Raw genomic sequence first — 6,708 nt, 5'->3', positions numbered from 1 at the left:
CAGAATGTTCAAATTGATAAGGATGAAAGATACGAAAACTAACCAAACAATAAGAGGGCATAGTCAGATGAAGTTTAGGCAAGTGGTATACAACATGGGATTTGATATTAAAGATCCAATTAGAGTTGGTTACATATTGGTCTAGTTTAGCCCAGTGTCAAGATAAGGTCGATAGAAAATTGAACATAGAAAACATAATAGATTTGTGAGGATAATAATTAAAAGAGCATCTTTTATGGTTAGCGTGGAATATAATAATGTTAAAATCACCAGTAACAAGCTAGAGAAGGTTTAATTTAAAAAACATACTCAATAATTCTTGCTATAAAACTTTTTGTGTTTTAATTCTCTGCCTATTGCAAACAACAAGTAGGATCCAGGATCCAAGATCCAGGCATAAGTGAATTTAAAAAAAATTACCATATGAAATGACCTACTAGAAATAGCAATGGAAGTCACAATCACTATTAATCGTCACTAGAAAATGATAATATCTCCTGACAATTCCTCAACAAGTATTGCCACTCATTCTCAGACGGAAAAGGATTTAGAGTGAAATGATACTGTCTCTTTAAATCTACCTTTGTTTTTACTAGACAAACCCCAAAATCCCTAATTTGATTGATTGCATTTGTGTTAAAAACACCTTTACAATTCCAACAAATAATGCTTGTCAATGACACCTAAAATGAAAGGATGGAGATCATTATTACTCAAAATTGAAAAACAAAAGCTAATTACAGCCAAAGTTTACAAAATGGAGAAAGAAGATTTAACTTTAAGCAATATTAATACTCATTCTCCCCCTTCTTGAGAGGAATCTAGAGGATTATAGTTTCAGCATGTCCAAGTACCATTCCTAATATCATTTTGGAATTGAATGTGGAAATTATGGTTTAGGGAAACCAAGATTTATGTTTCACACATTACCAAAAACTTGATGCCATATTACATACTATAATTATGTTTCACACATTACCTTCAAGCCATCACATCAATACCTTTAAACAGTCAAAACCATGTCTTTTTATGGTTAAACCTTAATTTTTTTTAAATTTCATAAAATAGCTTATTTGTGTTTTTTAACTTATTTTAAAATATTATTTTTTAAACAAATTATTAATGTTTAAAAATTCATTTATTTTTAAAATTTATTATTATTATTATTATGGGAATCATGTTTTTAACTCATTTATTTTTTTTAATTTCCTTTCCTATTTTCTAACCATAATTGTCTTTCATTTATACAGATAAACATGTTTAATATTGGTAGCGAATAGATTAATTCATTGTAATTACAAAAGCAATATATTTATTTTATTTATATTTTCTTTTACAATTTGGACCTTAATTATTTATAAAACTATATATATATATATATCCCCTATGAATTGTTATAAGCGAGAATCAAATTGTAAAAAAAAACCTATTTTCTCAATTATTAAAAAAATAAGGGCCAAATTATATGACTATTTTGATGAATATAACGATCTGGGACTATTTTGATAATTAAAAAAAAAATAATGAGAGGTCAGGTTTGAAAATGCCCCTATTTGTGTTCCAAAAAATAATATTAAATTATTATTTTTTATAAACCAGTGTAATTATCGTTTGGGACAAACACAAAAGGTATTTATATTTTATTTTAATTATAAATAAAATTAAAAACAATGATGCTGCCCAGGATCGAACTGGGGACCTTTAGTGTGTAAGACTAACGTGATAACCACTACACCACAGCATCTTTTGTTGAAAGGGTAAAACCATAATTAATAAATGTATTATTTTAAGAATGTTACTATCAACAATTAAATATTGTTAATTTGGATAATATAATTTCAAAATTTAAATTTATTTAATAATATATTAAAATCTAAGTGCCATACTTTGAAGTACATGTATTTTATGACATAAAGTAGAAATAGATGTTATATAACTAATAAATGTGTGTCCATATACAAATATGTAAATAAAGCTTCCTTTTTTTCATTGTTCCAAAAAAATTCCTTTTAACTTCTTTGATTCCTTGTAATTATATATAAAAGGACGTTTGATTCACTTAATCTTACAAGTTTATTGAGGATGTGATGTGACTCCCAAATAATATTGATGGGAATATGTGGTTAATAACATAATAATGTGGTTGGAATATAATTTTTTGTTAATTAGGTTTCCTATATTATTAATTATCTTTTTACTAAATTTTATTTAATTAATAAACTCAAAATATATCAAAATTCATAAAATTATGGTATAAATATCAAAATTGATTCATTATAAATATATTTTATTATTTTAAAAAAATAAAATTTTAATTTTTAAATATATAATTTTTATTAATATTAATTTAGTCAAACGTAATTATTTGAAATAAATATAGTTTTTTCCAATTTAATATTTAAAAAAATTAATCTCAACTATTTTTCTTATCTAGAACAAAATATTTTAATAAATATATGTGGAAGAAAAACATGAATTTTCTTATTTTTGAATGTTTAAAAAATCGAAGTTTTCATTATTTTATTGGATTTAAAGGGCATAATGGGAAAAAACTTCATATTTTATCTGGAATGTTAAATTACCACCTATTGAGTTGGAATTACTAGTAATGTTGCATATGCTATCAATTTACAGAAATATAATATTTCCACCCTAAATGAGGTAATTTTACATTGCTTGATACAGATTAAAAGACAATATAATATTACCACCAACAGTGGAAGAACTAGAAATTTTTTATAAGCGGGCAAATAAAATCTTGTAAATCAAATTTTGAATACAATCAAAATTATATAATAACACAAGTTAAATATCATAACTAGTTAAAGTCTTTTACATAAACAACTAGTACAAAACATTAGCAAGGACAAACTCATAATTGACATCTACGAGTTTTTCATATTTTGAAAATAACGAATAATAGTTTCATTATCTATGTAATCAAAAATATCTTTCTCAATGTACGTCACCAAACAATCAACTAAAAATTGATCACTAATTCTATTGCGCAATCGAGTCTTTACAGTCTTCATTGCAGAAAAAACTCTTTCCACAATTGTAGTTGAAATTGGTAAAATTAAAGCTAGGTTTATAAAGCTTATAAACCAACTGGATATAAAATGTTTTTTTCTGGTTCTCACCATTCTAATAGCAAGTTCATTAATTCCTGGTAGATTACTGAAATCTGTGCTGGATCTCACATCAATAATATAAGTCTCTAATTGATTCTCAAGAGCAAGGACTTCCACCTCTGAAAAATCACTTGGATATAGTTGAACAAGCTGAGCTAATCTTTTCTTATCAATAGATGAAAAAGAATCCATTGGACTCAAGCATGAAACACAAATAAGTAGCTCAGTAGACATTTCATTAAAATGATTATTGAGCTCTTGAAGTTGTAAATCTATAATAGAATAATAGATATCAACCCAATAATGATGCATATTTGTCACCTTTTCTACATTGCACCGAGATCTTCCATGAGAAATATACCCATCATCCATATTAATGACATTTATATCATGTTGTACAAAAAATAAGAAAACCTTATCCAACAAAGAACTCCATCATTTTCTCGCATAGATTGTAATCGATTCTTAGCTATTTTAACCAAACTCATTGCATTCACAATGTGTCTTGATCTTTTCTCTGCAATGCTAGTGATAGCTCATTAGTGATTCCCAATATGTTCTTCATCAAAATAATACAAAACACCATATCAAAAGATTGCATTGTATCTAGCAAACGACTTGCTTCACCCCTTTTTCAGACTTTGGATTCTCTATGATCAAATCAAGTACTTCAATAACAGAAGAAAACACTTTAACCAAGCTAATTAAGGTATTATAATGAGAACTCCAACATGTCTCTCTAGGACGTTTAAGAGCACTTTATTGATTTTGGCCACGACCACTTAAAAGTTTACCGGTTTCAAGTGCTTCAAAAACTTTGATCGCTTGATTTTCAATAAGAATGTCACAATGCTTGGAAGATCCTCCAACTAGATTAACAATTTCATTCACCACTATAAAAAGCAATTCAATGGAAACAATTTTTTTTTTCAACAACTACAAGTGTCAGTTAGAGTTGGTGTACAAAACAATGGATGTAAAATGCACTTTGATTTTCTTTCAAGATTAGAGTTTTAAGCCCATTGTACTCACCTTACATATTACTGGCACCATCATATCCTTGACCACGCAATTGAGAAAGACTCAAGTTATGCTTGAAAAGAAAGTCTTCAATTGCTACTTTGAGTGATAAAGTAATGGTATTAGTAACATGAACAATGCCAAAATGCGCTCAATCACTTGTCTGTCATTGTTCATATATCGTACTACTACACCCATTTGCTCTTTAGTTGATACATCTCATGCCTCATCAACCAAAATTGAAAAAAAAAAAATGAATCTTTAAGATCTTGAACAATAATCTTAGTGGTCTCAATTGCACATGCATGAACAATGCCTTTCTAAATATCTGGTGAAGTCAACTTGAGACTTCCAGAACACTTATCCAATGCAACTCTTTTAATGTCTTCATTATGATCATAAAAAAATTTTAAGATTTCCAAGAATTTCCCTTGATTTTCTAAATCTTCATATTCATCATGACCACGAAAAAGCTAGGCCTTGTCGTAAAATAAATCGAATACAATCAATGGAGGCAGTCAAACGCTTACGGTAGTCACTTCTAGCTTAATCATTTTGCTTGCTCACAATTGTTTGAATATGTTGTTGTTGATTCATTAAAACTTGACAATTGTTCAAAGCCACCGACATGCTCTCGTAACTTTTCTCCTTTTTTTTCCAATTAGTGAAACCTTCGGCAACAAAAGCATCTGAGCTTCCTGAATGTTTCTTGTTAACCATTTTAAACAAATAACAACACAAGCAATATGCCGCTTCTTTGACAATGTTATACTCTAACCAAGTAGGAAATTCATCAAACCACGAAGGATTAGATCACCGCATCACATTACCTTGCATGGTTTTCTTAAAAGTATGGTTTCGAGGTTGACATTGCCCTTTTTGCAAATATGATCTTCGAATTTGATCTCTTAAATTAGGATCATAATCAATAATAGGCTCTCATAATCCAGGATCAGAAGGAAAATTTTCTAAATCAAATTCCATGTGGCTCCTCTTTGAGCCATGATATTCAGAATCCACCATATTGTCTTCATTGTTTTTTTTGTTTGAGACATTTCTAATTTTATTGTTATTTTTTCTTGAAATACCACTCTATAAAATCTCTACATAAATAAGAATAAAAAATTAAAGTCCATTGTATTGAAATATCTCAACACAAAATTCCTATATTTAAATTTCAATTAACCAAATCCAACACAAGATCAAAGAATAATTGGAAAGGTGTGAAAGAATCTAATGATGAGAACCCTAAAATCTAAATAATGAAAAGAAAAAAAAACCTTGTTCTTAACTCTGATTGTTATACCATGTCTTAATTTTCAACCTTTAGGCCTTTTTAGATTCTTGTGCATGCATTGGGGGTAAAATGGTCATTTAGCACTAGTGGCATCCTTGCATGATTGCACAGTAGGTTGTGTGTGAAAACCAGCTGAAAACCAAGGGCAAATCAGTCTTTTGGACCCTTTTCTATTTATTTTTTATTAGAAGGGCATTTTGGTTAATCTATTGTTTAAAAAAAAACAATAGGATAAGAAGCCACCTGGTTCCCTCTCTTCCTCGCATTCTTTCTTTCTTCCTTTTCTTCCTTTATTTCTTCCATTCAGCCGAACACCCATCTTTGAAAAAAAAATTCTCCAGCGAGCTTTTCCGACGAATCAAAGCTTCTAATCTCTTCCTCTTATCCTCTTGAGCTTAGTAAGGCTAAGATCCAAGGTTGTTCTTTTTTTATTTTCCTCATATTTAATCATTTTTGAAAATCTTGGAAAACCTGGAAATACCCTATGGATTGGGTTATTTTTAGGCTCAAATCGAAGCAAGTGTCATTGTTATTCATTTGTCTGAATGTTTGTAAAGAAATTTCGTGATTTGGTGTTGTAAATCGGCAAAAAACCATTGTTTAAAACCCAACTTTACTGTAGCAATTTCTTGGATATTGTAGAATCCCGAGGTTACTGTAGCACCGGTTTTTTTTTCCCTTGTATTTCTTTGGTCCAAATTGAAGCCCTTCTTACTTGGAATTCATTGGAACTAGGTTTACTTATGTTTGAGGTCGTTTGGGTCCAAAATGACGTCGTTTTTCCTTAAAAGCCTAGAGTAAGGTTTTCATTTTTGTGTTCATTGGTTCTTGGATTCCCTGCTTGATTCTAGGTGGCGAAGCATCCTCCAAGGGGAAAAAAATTGCCGACTAGTGAGCGTGTCTCGAGGCGAGACGACTAGTTCAGTGAGTGGTTCAATTCATAATTGTATAGATTTAACAAGAGTGTTATAGTATTTGTTTATGTGTTTCATAAATGAAATTTGATGATAAATCAGATTTCATTTGATATATATATATATATAGAGAGAGATATTCTGAGCATGGAGTTATTTGGTAAAGATGATTCTAGTATACTTATACATATTTATTTTGAAAGAAGCATGTTTACATATATATATGTATTTACATGCAAATGGAATATGGTTTGATGTGCATTTTTGTATTCAAACATCGTATGGTGGATTCCTTGAGATGGAATTGAAAGCATTACATTGCGGCATTTGGTTTTGATGGTGACTA

At 29.3% G+C, this 6,708-nt stretch overlaps 1 non-coding gene across 1 annotated transcript; it reads right to left on the bottom strand.

Annotated features, from left to right (window-relative positions):
• Window positions 1-1,671: 1,671 nt before the first annotated feature.
• Window positions 1,672-1,744, bottom strand: TRNAV-UAC. Its single transcript has one exon. It is a non-coding gene; the product is annotated as a tRNA-Val (tRNA).
• Between the last annotated feature and the right edge of the window lie 4,964 nt (window positions 1,745-6,708).

Source organism: Dioscorea cayenensis, chromosome 5 (genome assembly GCF_009730915.1).
Source record: "Dioscorea cayenensis subsp. rotundata cultivar TDr96_F1 chromosome 5, TDr96_F1_v2_PseudoChromosome.rev07_lg8_w22 25.fasta, whole genome shotgun sequence".
Taxonomy (NCBI): Eukaryota; Viridiplantae; Streptophyta; class Magnoliopsida; order Dioscoreales; family Dioscoreaceae; genus Dioscorea; species Dioscorea cayenensis.
Note: the sequence above shows the minus strand (reverse complement) of the source record. Positions and strands in the feature narration are given on the sequence as shown.